Source organism: Pinus tabuliformis, chromosome J (assembly GCF_031772625.1).
Source record: "Pinus tabuliformis cultivar Carrire ecotype Pingquan chromosome J, CPIR1, whole genome shotgun sequence".
Classification (NCBI taxonomy): Eukaryota; Viridiplantae; Streptophyta; class Pinopsida; order Pinales; family Pinaceae; genus Pinus; species Pinus tabuliformis.
In genome coordinates, this window is record NC_142295.1 from 131,753,774 (window position 1) to 131,779,605 (window position 25,832).

At 35.2% G+C, this 25,832-nt stretch overlaps 1 protein-coding gene across 2 annotated transcripts in view; it reads right to left on the reverse strand.

The window, feature by feature from the left end:
- Positions 1-346: 346 nt before the first annotated feature.
- Positions 347-25,832, reverse strand: part of LOC149225970 (Putative membrane lipoprotein) — a 91,309-nt gene continuing 65,823 nt past the window's right edge. The window contains exons 4-5 of one of the 2 annotated variants that reach the window (XR_016247707.1): positions 710-808; positions 347-558 (exon numbers count right to left, since the gene is read on the reverse strand). The gene's annotated coding sequence lies outside the window, so the exon portion shown is untranslated. Of the gene's footprint in view, positions 809-25,832 lie in introns of both variants that reach the window. The other variant, XM_089377353.1, reaches the window with a different exon arrangement.

Below are 25,832 nucleotides of genomic sequence, written 5' to 3' on the forward strand. Positions count from 1 at the left end.
CACTAGTATGATATTATAATTAATAAGCATTGATGTATATGAATTATAAAAACACATCGAAGTTTATATTTATGGCCCACACTATTTAATAAGTTCAAAAGAATAAAAATATGTATATATTTAATTAATTGTTTGTTTTTTAAACGAAATTTGAATTAATCATCTAAAAATCAAATTTGTTTTTTAACAATATTGACTTTTATATATTTATATTGTATTTTGATCTAATGATTGAATTAACATGTTATCCAAAGGATTACACTTCTATTATTCGTAACAATATAAATCATCCATATCTAAATTAATTAATTAGCAACGCAAGATTTTGCAACATTAAACAATGTAATGAAATAAGAAACTATTATTATATATGAATAAACATTGACCCACCATCATACAAAATAGAACATAAACATTCATAATGATAATTAAAATGCAACCAAAATGTAATTGTTACACTTATTGGTAATCTATGAGCGTCGAATTGGGATAATATATCCAATACATTCAACAAAATGTGAATATGTAATTGTAACATTTATTGGTAAGATGTCATCCCTGTAAATATGAAAATATGTTGAGTACATTAATCAAAATCTTTGATTTTTATTGAAAAATCTTTCAAAACAAACAACTTTTAGTCACATTCAATTATATTGATTATCATTCATCATTTGAAATATTATCATCGCTCAAACTATGTACATACCTCATTTTTTCATTACTTGTAAGCAATATTGTACTTCAATTACGTATAGTAACATTTTTTATTGCTTTATTTTTCATGTTCCGCCTCTTCAGGTTCCATCTACAAACATATAGATAAAGTGTAATAAGTATATACATATTTATATATTGGAATATACATGTTCGCATAAATAAATAAAAAATGTACCATAGCAATAAATGATTCATAAACAATAAACATACTTTAAAAGCCATGTTGCATGTCGTGTCTCAAAAAATATTATGTTGGCTCTACTCCATACTTTATTTTCTGTGTTTAATACATCATGATAAAATATAGTCCATATAATTAATATAAAGGTTTCTTCTTGTTCGATTAATTATAAAACAAAGAAGGTTAAACAATATATCTACTTACAAATTGTTCATTTAACCCTCTGATACTTCTACATCCGTAACCAATACTTAATCCAATGTCAATTAATTCTTTGATTGATTATTCTTTGTATATTAACGCATATTAAAAGACATCCATTGATAAGTGTAAATTAATTATTTAAAGATAAAAATCACAACAAATATGAAATTGTAAGGCCGGTCGAAAATGTAAGTAATCACAAACTTTGTGATTGACCAATTTCTTTACTCTTTTGCAACAAAACAATTAAAAATTCGTATTTCATTGAATAATTAAATTCAATGTGGATAGAAAAAATAAATCAATGATCACATACCTATGATGCGCGTTACCGAGATGGCTCATCCTGTGATGTGATTATGTTCATTGCTTTTACCATCTCCTTGCACATATTTTTAAACAATCTTATCGGCGTGTATTTGGTTGTCCCTAATTGTCCATTGGAAATTTCATAATATTCCTAAAAAAATGAAAGCACAATAATTTTCCTTTTTAAATCACACTGAAAGTGAACATAGAAAAAAGTGTTTTGGTAAAATTCTTAAAACATATAATATAAACCTTTAGATTTTTTTTTTTGTTATTGTAAGTTTTTGCTATTGCAAGATTCACGTGTCTCATTGGCCATTGCTCCAAAAACACTTCTTGTAGTTTGTATATACCCTGGTTCTTCAATTCAATGGATTGATTTTTGTATTGTAAGTGGAAGGTACAATTGTATGTTCTTTCCACTATATTTCTCATGACCAAGTCGTCATTATCTATATTCTTCATAATTTTTATCTTCATAGGACGAAATTTCATTACATCACTATCGGTCCCTTCACAACATTTTAAAAAAAAAGGTTTAATCAATTTTTTTAAACATGTTAGCAATTAATGTTAAGAAAGTCATTTTTAGAAAAAAAATATACGCAAAACTTCATATTGATTACATTTTGATCCACCTAATTCCTCTATTTGCAACATTTCTATAAAGTTTTTACTTCTTTTGCACTCGTATTTAAAACAATCTTATCAAGTTTTATTCCGCATAAAATGTATTAACCAATACACATCATTAATTTAAACATACAAGTGATTCATATATATTAAATTTTTTAAATAGAACTTAAAGAAGTTGCATTGTTCTCTTGTTAGGATGAGCAACGACCCTGCTTGTTGCAATAAGTTATTTTCCTCAAAGTTCTATCATCCCTCTCTTATTAAAACAAATAAGAATCATCAAATATAGAAATCATAAAATAATTTTTTTACAAAATAAGATGATGGATCATATAAAAAAATTATATGTCGTAATGCAATTGAAATATATATACGCAGCGCTATATGACTAAAATCTTGTGCGAAATCAAAAACTTTGTTTATAAATTGTTAAATTCATGCAGTGCTCCATAAATTAATAGAGACATTGTTTCCTCGTTGTTATATTTCATGCATTGCCACACCCATGAACAAATTTAAAACATAGCTTTTATTGTTTACAATTTAAATTAAGTAGTGTTGTTGACATAAACTTATGCATCAATGTTAAATTACTGTATCGTAAACACCAATAACAGCGAAAACACTTTTATAAATAAAAATCTTACAACAAGAAGGTTTTGAATCTAATGCAATGAGTGGTCCCATTGCAATTGATATCAAATGTTTCATATATAAGGAAAAACCCTATAAAAATAATTTACTTGTCCAGAACATATCGTGATCATCGGATTGTAAGTTACAAAAGTACATAGTAAAGAAACACACTTTACCTAACTCTACACTAGACCAAGTTATACTTAACTATTTCCTATATGTCAAAATATCCTAGCATCCCCCCTTAAGAACAACTTGGGATAACATTGAAGGATGTACAAATATGACACAATAGGAGAAGGAATGAGGCATTAGAGCCTACCCCCCTTTAATGACAACTTTCTAAACTCCAACCATAAATTGAAGTTTAGTAAACTTCGCCTCTGTGAGAGCCTTTGTAAAGATGTCTGCAACTTGATCATCGGTCATGAATGAGCTTTCTGGTGAAGTGCATGTGTAGTTCAATGTGTTTGTTGTGCTGATGTTGGATTGGATATTTGCGTAGTTGAATGACACTTTGATTATCACACCAAAGTGTAGTCGGACGTCGATGTTGAAAGCCAAACTCTGACAGGATCTGACGAAGCCACAGGGCTTCCTTACTAGCTTCTACAACACCACAATACTCTGCTTTTGCTAAAGAAAGAGGAATGGCACTTTGTTTCTTCAAACCCATGTAATAGGTCTAGAGCCAAGAATGAAGACATAACCTACAGTAGATTTTCGATCATCAGGGTCACCAGCGCAATCGGAATCAGTGAAACCAACCAATAGAGGAGATGCTTCTGCATTGTAATGAATCCCAAACTAAACTGTACCTCGAACATAACGAAGTATTCCTTTAGTTGCTTTCTAATGACTTTCATGTGGGTTTTGCATAAACCGAGCAATAAGGCCAACAGCAAAGGAAAGGTCAAGACAGGTATGGGTCAGATACAAAAGTTTTCCTAGAAGTTGACGATATAAGGTAGCATCAACTTCAAGGGAAGTACAAGTGACTAAAAGTTTGGCTCCAGACTGAAAGGGATAATGGGCTGGCTTACAGTCTTCCATGTGAAAGTGGTGTAGAAGATCATAGGCATACTTGGGCTAGGAAAGGGAAACACCTTCCTTGGATTGCAAAACTTGAAGACCAAGAAAATAATGCAAGTGTCCTAAGTCTGTCATTTCAAACTACTTTTTAAGGTTGGACTTCACATGGTTTATAAGGTTGGGATCACTACCAGTAAAGATAAGATCATTAACATAAAGAACAAGAATGATAAGAGACTTACCCACTTTCTTGGTGTAGACAGTATTGTGAAAATGACACCTAGAAAAGCCAGTATCTAGAAGAAAGCTATCCATTTTGGCATACCAAGCCTGAGGGGCTTGCTTGAGACCATAAAGGGATTTCTTATAAAGTCTGTTTGTATAAAGTCAGGAGGTTGTTCCATATAGATTTCTTCATGCAAGTCCCCATGCAAGAAGGCAGATTTAACATCCATCTGATGGACTTCCCATTTGAAAGAAGCAGCAAGGGAAAGAACAAGGCGGATAGAGTTCATTTTGGCAAAAGGGGAGAAGGTTTCAATATAGTCAATGCCTTCAACTTGTGAAAAATCCCTTAGCAACAAGATGTGCTTTATGTTTATCAAGTTTTCCATCTGGTCCAAACTTGATTCTGTAAACCCATTGACATCTAACAAGTTTTCTTCCCTTTGGAAGAGGAACAAGATCCCATGTATCATTTGCCAATAATGAACAATATTCTTCATTCATAGCTGCGTCCCAATCTGGATGGTCTGAAGCTTACGCAAAGGTGTCAGAATCATAAATAGTTGAAGCTTGAACCAGTAAACAAGAGGCTCTATCGAACTGAGAATGTGTACGTCGTTGATGTATAGGATCACCTACAAGAGAACCTGTTGCATCCCGAGTAGCACGGACCCATTTTGGAAGCTGAGCAGCTGAATGAGGATCTTGAGAAGGTGGGGGAGGATTATCATCCTCGTTGTTATCATCTGAAGAATAAATATTTTCAGAAGTAGAAGGGATAGAGAGAGGTGGCACATCCGCCTAACTAGGCTCTTAGGCAAATATATTTTCAGCAAACTTTACATCTCTTCTAATGATAACATTTTTGGATTTAGGTGAAAGAAGTCTATATCCTTTCACATCTTCAGAATATCCAACAAAAATACATTTTTCACTCGTAGGTTCTAAGGCTTTATGGTTCTCATCGGGAATATGGGCCCATGCTTCACTTCCAAAAACACGAAAGTGACTTACATCTTGTTTAATTGAGCTCCATGCTTCTTCTAGAGTGATATTCTTTAAAACCTTAGTAGGAGTGTGATTTACTATGTAATTTGCACAGTTAATTGCTTCTATCCAAAAATTAAGACTAAGTCCTTTAGATTGAAGCATATAATTAGCCATTTCCTTTAAGGTGTGATTCTTCCTTTCAACTACGCCATTTTGTTGTGGAGTATATGGAACAGTATGTTGCATTTGAATTCCATGCTCAGTGCAAAAGTTGATGAATTTGTTGTTAACATATTATTCGCCATTATCAGATCTTAGCTTAAGAATTTGATGTCCAGATTGTTTCTCAACAAAAGCCTTAAAGGCTAAGAATATGTTAAATACTTCACTTTTGAGTTTTAAGAAGTATACCATAGGAAGACCTGTCACCATATTTTATTTACATAGATTTTGAAGGGAGCGATAGTTTAAGTGGCCAAATTGCTCATGCCAAAGTTTGCTCACTTCATCATTATGAGCAACAAATATCGAGGGAAGAGTTGATGACCCGAAGTTGTTAAACTTATACAACCTTGTAGAATCATCAACAATGTCAGAAGCTAAAATCTGTCCAAGATCTCTTAAGTCCTTAATTACAACATCATGAGGTGAAAATTCAACGATTTTACTTTCCCCTAAATGAGTTATCTGATATACAGATAGAAGGTTGCAGGATAAGGTTGGAACACATAATACATCATTAAATTGACCATTGCCTAGATGAATAGTTCCAGTCCCTACAACACTAAGAGATCTATCATCACCAACATATATATTTTTGGTGTTACAATCATTTAAAGAAGAAAACATGGCTTTGTTTTTGGCCATGTGATAAGAAGCTCCAGAATCAATGAGCCACTCATGAGAATGAGAAGAAGAAGATACATTTAATGCATAACCAGACCGAGATGCTTGACAACTACATGCAGAAAGTATTATTCCTGAAGATGAAGTTGAAGTTGAAGAGTGCTCCAAATGCATGTTATGCTTCTTCATTGTTGCTTCCAAGGCTTCCATCTTCTTAAAGCATTTAGATTCTAAGTAGCCATCTCGATTACAAAAGTTGCAATGTCTATCAGTCTTCTTCCCTTTGTTTTTATTTGCCTTATCATTTTGTTGAATTGATTTTTCATTTTGAAATTGAAAGTGCTTAGGACCCTTGATTGGTTTAGGACCATTATTTTCAAGATGTTGCTTCTTAGGATTCTTTGAACTTGGTTATTGTTGGGCGGCTAAGGCTTTCTTAGAAGAATTTCTGAGATTAAGAAGACCAAGATGTAAGAGTTTTTTTGTTCTCTTATTAAAGAACCACAAAAGGAATCAAAAGAGGGGGACTTGTAGGCTTGTCCTTGAGAAATAAAGGCTTCTCTAGTAGAATGGAAGGTGGAAACAAACACAGAGTAGGTTGGTCCTAACTTTGTAAGAATGGAATAGATAAGGCTACCATCTTCTTTCTTAACCTTAACACCTTCCAAGAGAAGTCTAAGGGTATTGAACTTAGACAAAAAATCTTCAATAGAAGAAAAATTATTGGGGTCCAACGTAAGCAACTCATTTTCGAGTTGATGGGCTTTAATTTCATTTTTAATTCCAAAAACTTTATTGAGTTGTTTCATTGCTTCATCAATGGTATCAAGTTTTGCAATATGGAATCTAAGGTCTGGAGAAATAGACATCCCTATCAACCCACGTGCTTGATCTTTGCCCATTTTCCCATTTGGTTGCCTTATCTTCATCTTTAGGTTTATATTCTTGGCCAGAGAGTATTCTATAAAGAAGTTTACTTCTAAGTAAATCCACAATGTAGGATATCCATTAGAAGTAGTTCATGTTGTCAAGAATAACTTGGCATGGACTTTTCATTTTAACAGAAACTAAAGCTCTAGATGTTGAAACTTAGTGTTTCAATGGAAAGATCTCGAAAAATTAGGCTGATTAAAAAAAAACGGCTCTGAAAACGGCTTCTGGATGAAGAAGTTATGGCTTTTTAAAGAAAATTTGTTGAAGATGTCGACGAAGTACGTGAATGTGCGGAAGTGAATGATAATGTTATATTTAAAAAAAAATCCCCCCACCTTTCCAAACTTAATCTAATTAGCTCACTTTTAAAAAACATATTATGTGACCCACTTTTATAAATAAGTGAAAGTCACTTTTACAATGGTACTTTATGAGCTACCCACTAAATTGTAACTTAAATAAAAGATAAAGAGACTTTAGAATTATAAGTGACTCACTTTTTATAATGGGTGAGAACACTTTTACATAAAGTAACTTTAAAACATAAGTTACATGTGCTTTTTGAAAAGTAACTCAACAAAAAGAAAGACTTGAACCCAAGACCTCTATTCTCATAAAGTAACTTTGGACCAAGTGAGCTAGTTTAAAAGGTTAGTAATTTTTGGAAAAGATGAAGGTTTTTTTTTAGTCACTGAAGCTTTGGAGTACGTGCTTACTTGAAAATGTCATTTTTGCCTATTAAACAAAAAAAAAACACAAACCAACACGGACATGCAAAAAAAACCAAACCTTGTGGCTTGAATTTAGCTTTCGCCGGAAACTAAGTATTTTACTCAATGTTTCTAGTTTTCCGAGATCACACTAAGGTGCAGCAGAAAAGAGCATACGCATGAGAAAAATCATTTCTTTTTGTTTATGATTTGCCCAGATCGTACAGAGTCATGAGGCAAAGAGCATACGCAGAAATGAAAGGTATAGATCTTGTAATAAAAAACAGAGAGATAAATAAATCGAAATATACAGAGAGATGAATAACTAAAACTACAAATAAAAATTGTATACCTCCAGATCTTAAAAATGACGTAGCTAGGGCTACAAGAAACTTTTTCGTGTGAAACGAAAGGGGTTCCTCACTGGAACAGATGCTCCTCACACAATAGAGCAGCCCTCTCGACCCGAAAGCAGTGAAAAAATAGTAGATCTAGGAAACGACAATCAAATGCAGTTGTACTGGCTTCGAATTCGGATGACCAACGGATGCAACCCTTAAACAGATCTGATACCATGTAGGAATTTATAGGGTAAATTCCTCAGATAAAACACCGAAGGACACCGCTCACAAACAGATCACAGATCAATACACCAATATTCTTTACGTCGTTAAAACCCTCAAAGAGGGAAAAAGTCCATGGTCTGAGCCAACGCGGCCACTTCGGGCAATTTATTAATAAAAGAAAAAAAATTACATAAGCTTCTCTCATGAACAGTCACCTTACAAATGACCCTCCATGCTCTTTAAATAGAGATCATGGATAAATTGGGTGATAAGCCACGGATCAAGTGTTGGTAATACTGAGGAGAGAATGAATCGTCGGATCACTTCATATCTAGAACATATCCTGGCCGTTGAATTGTAAGTTACAAAAGTACATAGTAACGAAACACACTATACCTAACTCTACACTAGACCAAGTCATACTTAACTATTTATACTTGTATATTATCGGATCACTTCATGTCTAAAACATATCGTGGTCGTCGAATTGTAAGTTACAAAAGTACATAGTAAAGAAACATACTTTACCTAACTCTACACTAGACCAAGTTATACTTGCATGAAGAAATCTATATGGAACAACCTCCTGACTTTATACAAACATACTCTAGCCTTGTATGTCGGCTTAAGAAATCCCTTTATGGTCTCAAGCAAGCCCCTCGGGCTTATTATGCCAAACTGGATAGATTTCTTTTAGATACTGGCTTTTCTAGGTGTCATTCTGACAATAATGCCTACACCAAGAAAGTGGGTAAGTCTCTTATCATTCTTATTCTTTATGTTGATGATATTATCCTTAGTGGTAATGATCCCAACCTTATAAAACATGTGAAGTCCAGCCTTAAAAAGAAGTTTAAAATGACAGACTTAGGACACTTGCATTATTTTCTTGGTCTTCAAGTCTTGTAATCCAAGGAAGGTATTTCCCTTTCCCTGTCCAAGTATGCCTGTGATCTTCTACGCCACTTTCACATGGAAGATTGTAAGCCAACCCCTTCTCCCTTTCAGTCTGGAGCCAAACTTTCAGTCACTTGCACTTCCCCTGAAGTTGATGCTACCTTGTATCGTCAGCGTGTAGGAAAACTTTTGTATTTGACCCATACTCGTCCTGACATTTCCTTTGTTGTTGGCCTTATTGCTCGGTTTATGCAAAACCCACATGAAAGTCATTGGAAAGCAACTAAAAGAATACTTCGTTATGTTCGAGGTACAGTTCAGTTTTGGATTCATTACCGTGCAGAAGCATCTCCTCTATTGGTTGGTTCCATTGATTCTGATTGGGCTGGTGACCCTGATGATCGGAAGTCTACTGCAGGTTATGTCTTCACTCTTGTTTTTGGACCTATTACATGGGCTTGCAAAAACAAGTGCCATTTCTCTTTCTTTAGCAGAAGCAGAGTATCGTGGCGCCGTAGAAGCTAGTAAGGAAGCCCTGTGGCTTTGTCAGATCTTGTCAGAGTTTGGCTTTCAACAGCAGCATCTGACTACACTTTGGTGTGATAATCAAAGTGTCATTCAACTATGCAAAGATCCAGTCCAACATCAAAGCAGCAAACACATTGAACTACACATGCACTTTATCAGAAAGCTCATTCATGACCATGTTCTTGAAGTGCAATATTGTTCAACCGATGATCAAGTTGCAGACATCTTTACAAAGACTCTCATAGAGATGAAGTTTACTAAACTTCGATTTATGGTTGGAGTTCAAAAAGTTGTCACTAAGGGGGATAGGCTCTAATGCCTCCTTCCTTCTCCAATTGTGTCATATTTGTACATCCTTCAATCCTATCCCAAGTTGTTCTTAAGGGGGGATGTTAGGATATTCTGACACATAGGAAATAGTTAAGTATAACTTGGTCTACTGTAGAGTTAGGTAAAGTGTGTTTCTTTACTATGTACTTTTGTAACTTACAATCTGACGGTCACAATATGTTCTAAACATGAAGTGATCCAATAAAACCCTATAAAAATACTTCACTTTTGAGTTTTAAAAGTATACCCAAGTGCGTCAGGAGAAATCATCAATGAAAGTTAAGAAATACTTGTACCCAGAGAATGAAACAACTGGAAGTGGACAACATAAATCACTGTGCACAAGCTGTAAAGGGGTTGAGGTGTGCCAAGAGGCATGTTTTTCAAAACTATCACGAAGATGTTTTCCGAGTACACATCCGGAACAAACACCATCTTTGCAAGATACCATAGGAAGACCTATCACCATATTTTATTTACATAGATTTTGAAGGGAGCGATAGTTTAAGTGACCAAATCGCTCATGTCAAAGTTTGCTCACTTCATCATTATCAGCAACAAATATCGAGGGAAGAGTTGATGAAAGTTGTTAAACTTATACAACCTTGTAGAATCATCAGCAATGCCAGTAGCTAAAATCTGTCTAGGATCTCTTAGGTGCTTAATTACAACATCATGAGGTGAAAATTCAACGATTTTACCTTCACCTGAATGAGTTTTCTGATATACAGATAGAAGGTTGCAGGATAAGGTTGGAACACATAATACATCATTAAATTGACATTGTCTAGATGAATAGATCTAGTCCTACAACACTAAGAGGTCTATCATCACCAACATATATATTTTTGGTGTTACAATCATTTAAAGAAGAAAACATGGCTTTGTTTTTGGCCATGTGATAAGAAGCTCCAGAATCAATGAGCCATTCATGAGAATGAGAAGAAGAAGATACATTTAGTGCATAACCAGATCAAGATGCTTGAAAACCACATGCAGAAAGTGTTATTCCTGAAGATGAAGTTGAAGTTGAAGAGTGTTCCAAATGCATGTTATGCTTCTTCATTGTTGCTTCCAAGGCTTCCATCTTCTTAAAGCATTTGGATTCTAAGTGACCATCTCAATTACAAAAGTTGCAATGTCTATCAGTCTTGTTCCCTTTATTTTTATTTGCCTTATCATTTTGTTGAATTTATTTTTCATTTTGAGACTGAAAGTGCTTAGGACCCTTGGTTGGTTTAGGACCATTCTTTTTAGGATGATGCTTCTTAGGATTCTTTGAACTTGGTTATTGTTGGGCGGCTAAGGCTTTCCTAGAAGAGTTTCCAAGATTAAGAAAACCAAGATGTACGAGTTTTTCTTGCTCTCTTATTGAAGAATCACAAAAGGCATCAAAAGAGGGGGACTTGTAGGCTTGTCCTTGAGAAATAAAGGCTTCTCTAGTAGAAAGGAAGGTGGAAACAAACACCGAGTAGGCTAATCCTAACTTTGTAAGAATGGAATAGATAAAGCTACCATCTTCTTTCTTTAACTTTAACACCTTCCAAGAGAAGTCTAAGGGTCTTGAACTTCGACAAAAAATCTTCAATGGAAGAAAAATTATTGGGGTTCAACGTAAGCAACTCATTTCGAGTTGATGGGCTCTAATTTCATTTTTAATTCCAAAAACTGTATTGAGTTGTTTCATTGCTTCATCAGTGGTATCAAATTCAACGATATGGAATCTAAGATCTAGAGAAATAGACATCCCTATCAACCCACGTGCTTGATTTTGCCTATTTTCCCATTTGGTTGTCTTATCTTCATCTTTAGGTTTATATTCTTGGCGTGAGGCTATTTTATAAAAACCTTTACTTCTAAGTAAATCCACAATGTAGGATAACCATTGGAAGTAGTTGGCGTTGTCAAAAATAGCTTGGCATGGACTTTCCATTTTAACAGAAACTAAAGCGATAGATGTTGATACTAAGTATTTCAATGGAAAGATCTCGAAAAATTAGACCGATTCAAAAAAAACGGCTCTGAAAACGGCTTTTGGATGAAGAAGTTATGGTTTTTTGAAGAAAAGTTGTTGAAGATGCTGACGAAGTACGTGAGTTTGCAGAAGTGAATGATAATGTTATATTTTAAACCACCCACCGCCCCCCCATTCCAATCTTAATCTAATTAGCTAACTTTTAAAAAAATATATATGTGACCGACTTTTATAAATAAGTGAAAGTCACTTTTACAATGGTACTTTATGAACTACCCGCTAAATTGTAACTTAAATAAAAGATAAAGAGGCTTTAGAATTATAAGTGACTCACTTTTTTTAATGAGTGAGAACACTTTTACATAAAGTAACTTTGAAACGTAAGTTACATGTGCTTTTTGAAAAAATAACTCAACAAAAAGAAAGACTTGAACCCAAGACCTCTATTCTCATAAAGTAACTTTGAACCAAGTAAGCTAGTTTAAAAGGTTAGTAATTTTTGGAAGAGAGAAAGGGGGGTTTTTTTTTAGTCACTAAAGCTTTGGAGCACGTGCTTACTTTAAAAAACCATTTTGCCTAAAAAACAAAAAAACACACAACTCAACACAGACATGCAAAAAAAAACCATACCTTGTGGCTTGAAGTTAGTTTTCGCCAAAAACTAAGTATTTTACTCAATGTTTCTGATTTTCCGAGATCACACTAAGGCACGACCGAAAATAGCATAAGCATGAGAAAAATCCTTCCTTTATGTTTCTGATTTGCCCAGATCGCACAAAGTCACGGGACAAAGAGCATACGCAGAAATGAGAAGTATAAATCCGGTAATAAAAAACGGAGAACTAAATAAGTCAAAATAAGCAGAGAGATGAATAACTAAAACTGCAAATAAAAATTGTATACCTCCAGATCTTAAAAATGACGTAGTTAGGGCTACCGGAAACCATTTCGCGTGAAACGAAAGGGGTTCCTCACTTGAACAGATGCTCCTAACACAATAGAGCAGTCATCTCTGTCCGAAAGCAGTCAGAAGCAGTAGATCTAGGAAACGACAATCAGATGCAACTGTACCGGATTCGGATTTGGATCGCCAATGGATGCGACCCTTAAATAGCTCTGATACCATGTAGGAATTTACAGAGTAAGTTCCTCAGATAGAACACCGAAGGACACCGCTCACAAACAAATCACAGATCAATACACTAGTATTCTTGACATCGTTAAAACCCTCAAAAAGGGAAACAGTCCACGGCCTGAGCCAATGCGGCCACTTCATGCAATTTATTAATACAATAAATAAATTTTACATAAGCTTCTCTCATGAACAGTCACCTTACAAATGACCCTCCATGCTATTTATATAGAAATCATGGACCAATCGGATGTTAAGCCACAGATCAAGTGTCGATTAATACTGAGGAGAGAATGAACCATCGGATCACTTCATGTCTAAAACATATCGTGACCGTCGGATTGCAAGTTACAAAAGTACATAGTAACGAAACACACTTTACTTAACTCTACAGTAGACCAAATTATACTTAACTATTTATACTTTTATATTATCAAATCACTTCATGTCTAGAACATATCATGATCGTCGGATTGTAAGTTACAAAAGTACATAGTAAAGAAACACACTTTACCTAGCTCTACACTAGACCAAGTTATACTTGCATGAAGAAATCTATATGGAACAACCTCCCGACTTTATACAAACAGACTCCAGCCTTGTATGTCGGCTTAAGAAATCCCTTTATGGTTTCAAGCAAGCCCCTCGGGCTTGGTATGCCAAAATGGATAGCTTTCTTTTAGATATTGGCTTTTCTAGGTGTCATTCTGACAACACTGTCTACACCAAGAAACTGGGTAAGTCTTTTATCATTCTTGTTATTTATGTTGATGATCTTATCCTTACTTGTAGTGATCCCAACCTTATAAACCATGTGAAGTCCAACCTTAAAAAGCAGTTTGAAATGACAAACTTAGGACACTTGCATTATTTTCTTGGTCTTCAACTCTTGCAATCTAAGGAAGGTATTTCTCTTTCCCAATCCAAGTATGCTTGTGATCTCTATGCCACTTTCACGTGGAAGACTGTAAGTCAGCCCCTTCTCCCTTTTAGTCTGGAGCCAAACTTTTAGTCACTTTTACTTCCCCTGAACTTGATGCTACCTTATATCGTCAGCTTATAGGAAAACTTTTGTATCTGACCCATAATCGTCCTGACCTTTCCTTGGTTGTTGGCCTTATTGCTCGGTTTATGCAAAACCCACATGAAAGTCATTGGAAAGCAGCTAAAAGAATACTTTGTTATGTTCAAGGTACAGTTCAGTTTGGGATTCATTACAGTGCAAAAGCATCTCCTCTATTGGTTGGTTTCACTAATTTCGATTGGGTTGGTGACCCTGATGATCGGAAGTCTACTGCAAGTTATGTCTTCACTCTTGGTTCTGGACCTATTACATGGGCTTGCAAGAAACAAAGTGCCATTTCTCTTTCTTCAGCAGAAGCAGAGTATCTTGGCGCCATAGAAGCTAGTAAGGAAGCCCTATGGCTTCGTCAGATCCTGTCAAAGTTTGGCTTTCAGCAACAACATTCGACTACACTTTGGTGTGATAATCAAAGTGTGATTCAACTATGCAAAGATCCAGTCCAACATCAACGCAGCAAACACATCGAACTACACATGCACTTCATCAAAAAGTTCATTCATGACCATGTTTTTGAAGTGCAATATTATTCAACCGATGATCAAGTTGTAGACATCTTTACAAAGGCTCTCACAGAGGCAAAGTTTACTAAACTTTGATTTATGGTTGGAGTTCAAGAAGTTGTCACTAAGGGGGGATAGGCTCTGATGCCTCCTTCCTTCTCCTATTGTGTCATATTTATACATCTTTCAATCCTATCCCAAGTTGTTCTTAAGAGAGGATGTTAGGATATTCCGACACATAGGAAATAATTAAGTATAACTTGATCTAGTGTAGAATTAAGTAAAGCGTGTTTTTTTACTATGTACTTTTGTAACTTACAATCCAACGGTCACGATAATTCTAGACATGAAGTGATCTGATAAAAACCTATAAAAATACTTCACTTTTGAGTTTTAAGAAATATACCCAAGTGCGTCTGCAGAAATCGTCAATGAAAGTTAAGAAATACTTGTAGTCAGAGAATGAAACCACTGGAAGTGGACCACATAAATCACTATCCACAAGTTGTAAAGGGGTTGAGGCATGCCAAGAGGCACGCTTTTCAAAACTATACCGATGATGTTTTCTGAGTACACATCCGGAACTAACTCCATCTCTGCAAGATACCATAGGAAGACCTATCACCATATTTTCTTGAAGGGAGCGATAGTTTAAGTGACCAAATCGCTCATGCTAAAGTTTGCTCACTTCATCATTATGAGCAACAAATACCGAGGGAAGAGTTGATGACCCAAAGTTGTTAAACTTATACAACCTTGTAAAATCATCATCAATGACAGTAGCTAAAATTTGTCTAAGATTTCTTAGGTCCTTAATTACAACATCATGAGGTGAAAATTCAACGATTTTACTTTCACCTAAATGAATTATCTGATATACAAATAGAAGGTTGCAGAATAAGGTTGGAACACATAATACATCATTAAATTAACCATTGTGTAGATGAATAGTTCCAGTCCCTACAACACTAAGAGATCTATCATCACCAACATATATATTTTTGGTGTTACAATCATTTAAAGAAGAAAGCATGGCTTTCTTTTTGGCCATGTGATAAGAAGCTCCAGAATCAATGAGCCGCTCATGAGAATGAGAAGAAGAAGATACATTTAGTGCATAACCAGACCAAGATGATTGACAAACACATGCAGAAAGTGTTATTCCTGAAGATGAAGTTGAAGTTGAAGTTGAAGAGTGCTCCAAATGCATGTTATGCTTCTTCATTGTTGCTTCCAAGGCTTCCATCTTCTTAAAGCATTTGGATTCTAAGTGGCCATCTCAATTATAAAAGTTGCAATGTCCGTTAGTGTTCTTCCTTTTGTTTTTATTTGCCTGATCATTTTGTTGAATTGATTTTTCATTTTGAGACTGAAAGTGCTTAGGACCCTTAGTTGGTTTAGGACCATTCATTTTAGGATGATGCTTATTAGGATTCTTTGAACTTGGTTGTTGTTGGGCGGATAAGGCTTTCTTAGAAGAGTTTCCAAGATTAAGAAGACCAAGATGTAAGAGTTTTTCTTGTTCTCTTATTAAAGAATATCACAAAAGGCATCAAAAGAGAGGGACTTGTAGGCTTGTCCTTGAGAAATAAAGGCTTCTCTAGTAGAATGGAAGGTGGAAACAAACACAGAGTAAGCTGGCCCTGACTTTGTAAGAATGGAATAGATAAGGCTACCATCTTCTTTCTTAACCTTAACACTTTCCAAGAGAAGTCTAAGGGTCTTGAACTTGGACAAAAAATCTTCAATGGAAGAAAAAGTATTGGGGTCCAACGTAAGCAACTCATTTTCGAGTTGATGGGCTCTAATTTCAATTTTAATTTCAAAAACTTTATTGAGTTGTTTCATTGCTTCATCAATGGTATCAAGTTCTGTGATATGGAATCTAAGGTCTGGGGAAATAGACATCCCTATCAACCCACGTGCTTGATCTTGCCTATTTTCCCATTTGGTTGCCTTATCTTCATCTTTAGGTTTAAATTCTTGGCCTGAAGCTATTCTATAAAGACCTTCTAAGTAAATCCACAATATAGGATAACCATTGGAAGTAGTTGGTGCTATCAAGAATAACTTGGCATGGACTTTCCATTTTAACAGAAATTGAAGTTGTAGAAGTTGAAACTAAGTGTTTCAATAGAGAGATCTCGAGAAATTAGGTTGATTCAAGAAAAATGGCTCTGAAAACGGCTTCCGGATGAAAAAGTTATGGCTTTTTGAAGAAAAGTTGTTGAAGATGCCGACGAAGTATGTGAATGTGCAGAAGTGAATGATAATGTTATATTTAAAAAAAAATCCCCCCCTTTCCAATATTAATCTAATTAGCTCACCTTTAAAAAAAAAAATATGTGACCCACTTTTATAAATAAGTGAAAGTCACTTTTACAATGGTACTTTATGAGCTACCCGCTAAATTGTAACTTAAATAAAAGATAAAGAGATTTTAGAATTATAAGTGACTCACTTTTTATAATGGGTGAAAACACTTTTACATAAAGTAACTTTAAAACATAAGTTACATGTGTTTTTTGAAAAAGTAACTCAACAAAAAGAAAGACTTGAACCCAAGACCTCTATTGTCATAAAGTAACTTTGGACCAAGTGAACTAGTTTAAAAGGTTAGTAATTTTTGGAAAAGAGGAAGGGATTTTTTTTTTAATCACTGAAGCTTTGGAGTGGGTGCTTACTTGAAAAAGTCTTTTTGCCTACAAAACAAAAAAACACACAACCCAACACAAATATGCAAAAAAAACCAAACATTATGGCTTGAAGTTAGCTTTCGTCAGAAACTTAATATTTTACTCAATGTTTCTGATTTTTCGAGATCACACTAAGGCGCGACATAAAAGAGCATACGCATGAGAAAAATCATTCCTTTATGTTTCTGATTTACCGAGATCGCACAGAGTCGCAGGGCAAAGAGCATACGCAAAAATGAAAAGTATAGACCCAGTAATAAAAAACTTAGAGCTAAATAAACCAAAATAAACAAAGAGATGCACAACTAAAACTGTAAATAAAGACTATATACCTCCAGATCTTAAAAATGACGTAGTTAGGGCTATCGAAAACCTTTTCGCGTGAAACGAAAGGGGTTCCTCACTGGAACAGAGGCTCCTAACATAATAGAGCATTCATCTCGGCCCGAAGCAGTCAGAAACAGTAGATCTAGGAAACGACAGTCGGATGCAGTTGTACTGGCTTTAGATTTGGATCACCAATGGATGCGGCCCTTAAATAGCTCTAATACCATGTAGGAATTTACAGGGTAAGTTTCTCAGATAAAACACCGAAGGACACCGCTCACAAACAGATCAAAGATCAATACACCAATGTTCTTGACGTCGCTAAAACCCTCAAAGAGGGAAACAGTCCACAGCTTGAGCCAACGTGGCCACTTCAGACAATTTTTTAATAAAAGAAAGAAAATTTACATAAGCTTCTCCCATGAATGGTCACCTTACAAATGACCCTCCATGCTCTTTAAATAGAGATCATGGACCAATCGGGTGTTAAGCCATGGATCAAATGTCGGTAATACCAAGGAGAGAATGAACCATCGAATCACTTCATGTTTAGAACATATCGTGACCGTCGGATCATAAGTTACAAAAGTACATAGTAAAGAAACACACTTTACCTAACTCTACACTAAGTTATACTTAACTATTTCCTATTTGTCGGAATCTCCTAACATATTTTTTACTTTGAAGTGTCTTCCTGTTAGGTATGGATGTCATTTTTTTAGTTGCACGTAATATGCCCAACATATAGTTTTCATGGATGGGTCTGAGTAAGTTCTTTATTTTAATTTCGCTACTTTCAAAGGGAAGGGGCTTTCCTTCTTGCATCAAAATTGCACCAATGCCATGGCGTGAGGTATCATGATCCACAATGAAGGTTTTTGTGAAGTCGAATGTCATAAAGATGGGAGTTGTACACATAGCCTCTTTTAGTTCTTCAAAAGCTTGGGTTGCTTCTTTAGTCCAAGAAATGCTTCCTTCTTCAATAATTTTGTTAGAGGTGCTACTATTTGACCATAATTCTTGACAAACATGTGGTATAATCTTTTCAATCCTAAGAATACACTGAGTTTCTTCAGGGTATTAAGGATTGGCCATTCCCTTATAGCTTTGATTTTGTTAAGATCCACCTTGACACCCTCATGTGATACAATATGACCCAAATATTTCACTTCTTGAACTACAAAGGCACACTTGGAGGGCTTTGCATATAGTTGTTGTTATTTCAATAGCGTTAAGCCCCTATCCACATGTTATACAAGCTCTTTCCAATATTTTTTATAAATTAGTATGTCATCAAAAAACACTGACACAGATTTTCTAAGGGTGGCTTTGAAAATAGAATCATCAAGCTTCGAAATGTTGAAAGTGCATTTGTAAGTCCAAATGGCATAATCAAAAACTCAGAATGACATGTTTTAAAGAATTTTTTGGAATATCTTCTCACCTCATTCTAATTTGATGATATCCAGAACGAAGATCTAACTTAGTAAAGAAAATTGCTCCAGGTCATTCGTCTATAATTCATCAATGGCAAGAATAGGAAACTTATCTTTGGTTTTCATTTTGTAACTTGTTGAGTTGTATGTAATCTAGATACATACTCCATGAACCATCCTTTTTTATAACGATCACCACAAGTGAAAAAAAAATGCTCTAGCCAAGTTAAATGATCCCAGTGTTTAACATTTCTTGAACCATAAGCTCAACCACACTCTTTAGTGCATGTAGATATTTATAAGGCCTAATGTTGGGTGCTACACTTCCAAGTTGTAAATGAATAGCATGTTGATGATCTCAGGTAGGTGGAAGACCCTCAAACATCTCTCCAAATACCTTAGAATCATTGTAGATAACTTTTTGAAGATCCACTAGAACAAAGGATATAGATGTTTAAGCATCTAATGAACACAATTGTGCAATTACACTTTGGTATCCCTTTATTAAAAAAAATTGCTTGCTATTAGAGCTTATCACTTTAGCGGGTTTCCCTTAAATACCTCTAGGCTCAAATTCCTTTCCCTCTAAGGAAAATCTTATGAAAATATATTGAAAATTAAGGGCCATTGTTCCTAATTATTGTAACCATTGAACTCCTAATACAACATCAGCACCACCCAATTGTATTGCAATCATGGGACTATCTAACAAATACTCTCCCAAATTTAGCTTAATATTATGGCACTTCCTTGAACAATTTATGTCACCTCCATCTACAATCATTACTTGAAATTCTAGTGTTGGATATACAAACCAATTAGGAAGCTTTTCCAATTTGTAAGCAATGAAGTTATGGGTTTACCGAAATCAATCAACATTGTTACCCTTTTCTTTTTTATATATTCTTTTATCTTGAGTGTTGGAGGAGTACTAATGTCAGCTAATGTATGAAACAATGTAAACTTTGAAACGGGGACTATAAACTCAAAATGGAAACTTTAGCCAAAAAACCCCGTAAAAACATAAAAAACAATGCTAAAAATGAAAAGTGTTGATGCTGGAATAACACCTTTTTTTCTCTAGGGTAAATTTTCAACATGTTTTAAAAATGGCGGTGAAAACCAATTCTTTGTGCAAAAATAGTCCAAAAAACACCCTCAAAACGAAAAGTGTTGACGTTGGGATAACACTTTTTTTTAAGGGTAAAATTTCAACATTTCGAAATAATGGCGTAAAATATTTTATCATGACCTAGAAAAAAAATTAAAATTTAAAAAAAATAATGAAAACATAAAATAAAATTGAAAATTGAAAAATTAAAACAAAGAAAAAACACCAAAAAAAAAGGAAAATCAAATATATAAAAAGAAACAAAAAATTCAGAAAAAATAAAAATAAAAATAAAAAATAAAAATAAAAATAAAAATAAAAATAAAAAAAATCGAAATCAATCATAAAAATGTAAAAAAAAAAACAAAAACAAAATTAACCTTAGAACAAAAAAAAAAAATTATAAACAAATAAAGAGTAAAAATACATATTTAAAAAAAAATGGAATATATATATATATATATATATATCTTGTAAAAAAAAATATAGATATATATATATATATATATATATATTGGCAAAACAAAAAACAAAAAACTATAAAATTATGTTGGTAAAAATAGAAAAATTTTAAAAACATTAACAAAAAAACTTAAAAAATAAAAATAAAAAATGTTGATTACTTAAAAACACAAATAAAATATATATATATATATATATAAAAAACAAAAACGAAATGTTGAAAAAAAATAAATAAATAAATCTCATAAACCATAAAAGAATTTGAAAAAAACAAAACAAAAAAAAAAAATATATATATATATATAACTAAGTCAAAAAAAAAAACAAAACAACACTTACAAAAAATAGGAAAAAAATAATTAAAAACAAACTAGATTAAAACAAAAAAAAATAAAAAAATAAAAATAAAAATTAACATTCAAAAAATTAAAAAACAAGTAAAATTAATATTAAAAACATTTAAAAAAACAAAAATAAATTTAAATTATAAAAAAGAAAACCAAAAACATATGAAAATGACGTAAAATATGTCTTTTCGAAAAAAGAGAAAAACAATAATAGATTAAATAATATTTTTTTTATTAAACTTACATTTTTTATATAAAATATATATATATAATTATTAAAAAAAAATTAAACAAATTTTTTTATTAAAAAAAAAATCATTAAAAAATGTAAAAAAATATTTAGACCAATTTAATTTTTTTTATTTAAAATTTACAAAATTTAAAAAATTATTTAAAAAATAAAATAAAATAAAACTTATATTTTTTATTTAAAAAAAAAATTAAACAGAATTAAACAAAAAAAAAATATTTAAAACAAAATTATTATACATATATATATATATATATATATATATATATATATAATGTAAAAAATAAAAATTCAAACGATTTAATTTTTTTATTTAAAATTTACCCAAAAAAAAAAACTTACATTTTTTATTTAAATATATATATATATATATATATAAAATGTAAGTTCTAATTTTATTTTTTAATTTTTTTTTTGCCGCCGCGCGCTCTGCAGCCCTCGGCTCTGAACCCTGAGGCCCGCACTTTGCGCGACCTGCAAGCAGCGAGCTCGCCCGCTCTTTGCCGATCTGACCCCTGCGGACTTCTGCATGCTGCGGTTGGGCCGTTTCATGGATCGATCTGCTGGATTTTGACAGTCCCGCTCCTGGGGATTGAATCTATGGAGGGGTTGGGCTCTCCTCAGGCGGCTCCCCCGCCTCCTCCGCCGATTTCACCTGCTGAGGCCTTCTCCCAGCTCTTGGCTGGTCTCCCTAAGAAGAAAATCGTTGAAGCTGCGAAGTTTGTTAAAAAACTGGATGATATTCCGGTGATCTCTCTTCCTCCAGAAACCCCGATCCAAGTTGCTCTGTCGTTAGCTGAACGGGCTCTCATCGGCCAATTCACTGGGCTATGGCCGTCTCCAAAATCCATCGAGAGCTAGGTCATCAAAAACTGGGCACCGCTAATCAAAGAAAATGTCACCTCATACTTTCTGGGGAGAGGATACTTCCTCTTCGAATTCACATCAAAAGAAGACAAAGACCTGATCTTCCAAAACGGCCCCTACTGCATGGGCCCTCAAGGTTTATATCTGAAGAATTGGACCCCGGACTTCGATCTGATAGTAGATGTGCCCAAAGCAGTGCCGGTGTGGGTTAGACTTCCAAATCTTCCAGTACATTGTTGGAATTGGGACTCACTTAGACACATTGGAAATGCCCTGAGGAAATCCATAGACCGAGCAAATAATAAAGACCAATATGACTGTGCCAGGATCTGTGTAGAGGTTGATCTGGAGGTGGGACTACCAGAGGCCATCATAATAAAGGTCGGAAGTTGGACGCATTTACAGAAACTGGATTATGAGCAGCGGCCCTTCAAATGTCGGAAATGTCATGTTCATGGACACTTCGCCAAAGATTGCCCGACCAACAATGACGCTGCGCAGGGGAAGGAGGACGAATGGAACCAAGTTAAGCGATCCAAATCGCATCCTAAGAATTAGAAATCGGGAGGCCCTAACGGCAAAGGGCCACATCAGACCACTGCCCACCAGATCCCGACTAAGACTGCGCCAAAAAACAAGTTCGACCCTTTGAGCTCGCAAACAGAAGGCACCCAAGAGGTCGAGGTACAAAAGGAGACAGAAATGACTCAAGAGACCGAGGTCCATAAAACAGCTCCTTCAGGCAAAGGTACCCCCTCAGCCTCCCCCAAAGGAGCCAATACTAAAGATCCCAAAGGTAAGATTTTAGAAGAGGAGGAAGAAGAACAGGAATCTGAAGAATCAGAAGAGGAAGGGGAAATAGGAGAGTCCCAAACCTCGGTAAGAAGATCTACAAGAGGCCGGAAAACTGACAGGGAAAAAAGGGAGCAGGAGACCTACAAAGAAAAACTTCAAGGCAGCCAACCAACCTTGGAAAAACTGCTAGCTCCAAAGTCAAAGATGTTGAAAAATCAGACCCAAGGCTCCAAGGGAGCCCACCAGAAACACAAATAATGAAGATCATCTCCTGGAATTGTAGAGGTATGGGGAGCAAAGCTAAGGAAGAAGCCATCAGAAGTTTAATCAGAAAAGAGACTCCAGACATACTTATCGTCAAGGAAATAAAGTTGGAAGACATAGTCTTCCTTCAAACAAGCAAGAAACTTTAGTTCAAAAGTGAAGCAAGAGCAATCTCTGCCCGGGGAGCCTCGGGAGGAATTGGCACTTTATGGAATAATAGCAAATTTGCAGTCCTATTTGAGACTAGAAATACCCACTGGTTGCTTCTGAAAATGCAGAATCTAGACACTAAGGAAATTTTTTGTCTTTTTAATGTTTACTCTCCTGTCAATGTCGAGGAAAAAAAGGACTGTTGGGATTCCATAAGGCAACAAGCAGATTTGACAAACATGGAAAATATAATTATTGCCGGAGACCTCAATCTCACTCTCCATTCATCCGAAAAAATGGGAGGCAACATAGTACATGATCCAGCAAGTGAATGGGTGGAGGACATTTTGCAGGACTGGGACATGCTAGATATCAAACCCTCTTCCGGTAAGTACTCTTGGTCTAATAAAAGAATGGGCCCCGGTCATATTGCTGCCAGGCTAGATAGGTTTTTTATTCAAAGTTCCTACTTGCTGCTAGGCCTAGAACCAAGAATGCATATTCTTGCTAATAGCATCTCGGACCATAAGCCCATTAAACTAGAACTTCTAGCTCATCTTGATTTGGGTCCTATCCCCTTTAGATTTAGCCCTCTCTGGATAAAGGAGCCAAACTTCATGCAAATTGTCAAGGATTGCTGGAATTAGCCTGTCAAAGGTTCGCCTTTCTATATCTGGGAAGAAAAGCTTAGAAGGGTAAAAGGAGCTCTCAAAAGATGGGTTAAAACTCTGTCCAATCCGGCTACAGAAAGAAAATCCATGAAAGCCTCGCTTGCCTCCCACCAAAAGCGTATGGAGAATGATACAATCACTAAGGAGTTATTAGATCAGGAATCTCATCTACAACAGTGCTTCCACAAGGCTTGCTTAGCTGAAGAAGAATATTGGAGATTAAAATCCCGCAATCTCTGGCTCAAAGCAGGGGATAGGAATACTGCATTTTTTCACAAACAAGCCCAGGCAAGGAAATGCTTCAACACTATCTCTGAGATTAAAGAGGATAATGACATTCATAAGGATTTTGAGTATATAAAGAAAGCAGCGTTTTTACACTTTCAAAACTTGTATAGGGAGGACAAGGATCCGAACCAATATTCAGATCTGCTAGACGTTATACCTTTTGTAATCTCTCAGTGTACAAAGGAAACTCTTGAGGCCAAAGTTACTAAAGATGAAGTGAAAAAAGCCCTCTTTGATATGGAAACGGATAAGGCCCCTGGGCCGGATGGCTTCTCTGCCAGATTTCTCCAAGCTTGCTGGCTGATTATAGAAAAGGATCTGCTCAAAATGGTGCAAAAGTCTCAGAACACTCAGAAAATAGGAGGCAGCACAAATTCTGCTTTCTTAGCCCTTATACCCAAGGAAAAAGGCGCCAACATCTTCAGCAGATTTCGTCTGATTTCCCTATGTAACACTGGATACAAATTAATCACCAAAGTAATTGCAAACAGATTGAAGCTCATTCTACCCAAAATAATCCCTGAGAACCAAGGAGGCTTCATCCAAGGAAGGCAGATCGTGGACAACTTCATTCTCGTCCAAGAGGCAATTCATTCAAGTCTTCTCCGAAAAGAGCAAGGTATGGTAATTAAACTTGATTTAGCCAATGCATTTGATCGAGTAAATCATAGCTTTCTTTTAAATGTTATGAGCAAATTTGGTTTTGGAGAAAATTTCATTAAATGGATCCGGGCATGCATCTCGGAGCCATGGATCGCCCCACTAGTGAATGGAAGAGCCACTGATTTTTTCAAAGCTTCGAGAGGACTTAGACAGGGGTGTCCTTTATCCCCTCTGCTTTTTGTCATCCAAGCCTCTGTCCTCAGCTTCCTGTTAGACAAAAAGATGCAAGATCAAGACATCAATGGATTGTGTATTGCAAGAGGGGTCAAAACATAAACCATGCCTTGTTTGCGGATGACACTTTGTTACTGGGCCCTGCCACTCTCTCCTCTGCAATCAGGTAGCGCTGTAAATAAGAGCAAATGCCACATCTACAACTGGAATACTACGCCCAGGTTACCATCTGACATTTCTAGATGCTTGGGCTTCGCAGCCTCTTCCTCCTGGTCATCTTTCAAATATTTGGGTCTACATGTATATCATAAGAGACCTACAAGCAAAGACTGGCTCCCACAGCTGGAAAAATTTAAGTCAAAGATACAAGCCTGGGGCTACTCCTGGCTCAATACTGCTGGAAAATCAGTTTTAATTAAATCAGTGCTTATCAGTCTCCCTTTATTCCAATTCACTGGGCTTCTTGCTCCGACAACCATCATAAAAAAAATGGAAGAATATATTCGGAGGTTCTTCTGGAAGGGAGGAAAACAAAACGAAAATAAGATTCCTCTTATCAGTTGGGAAACCATTACCAAGCCACTGTGGGAGGGGGGCTTAAATTTTAAAAATCTCTGCCAGCAGAATGTGGCAATGGCAGCAAAGATCATATGGAAAATCATTGCACCCAATCCTGGCTGGGCTCAAGTGGCTCTCTGGAAAAAATATTTCAGAGGACCCCGCACCAGATGTTTAGATAATGTTATTCAAAGGCCTAACTCAGCATTCCTAAAGCTGTACGCTAAAGTTGCCCCTCTAATTACAGCACACTCCTATTGGATCCCAGGTAATGGCAAAAAAGTCAGCATTTGGATTGACAAAATCATGAATAAAGAATCAATTGAAAACAGAGCCTCA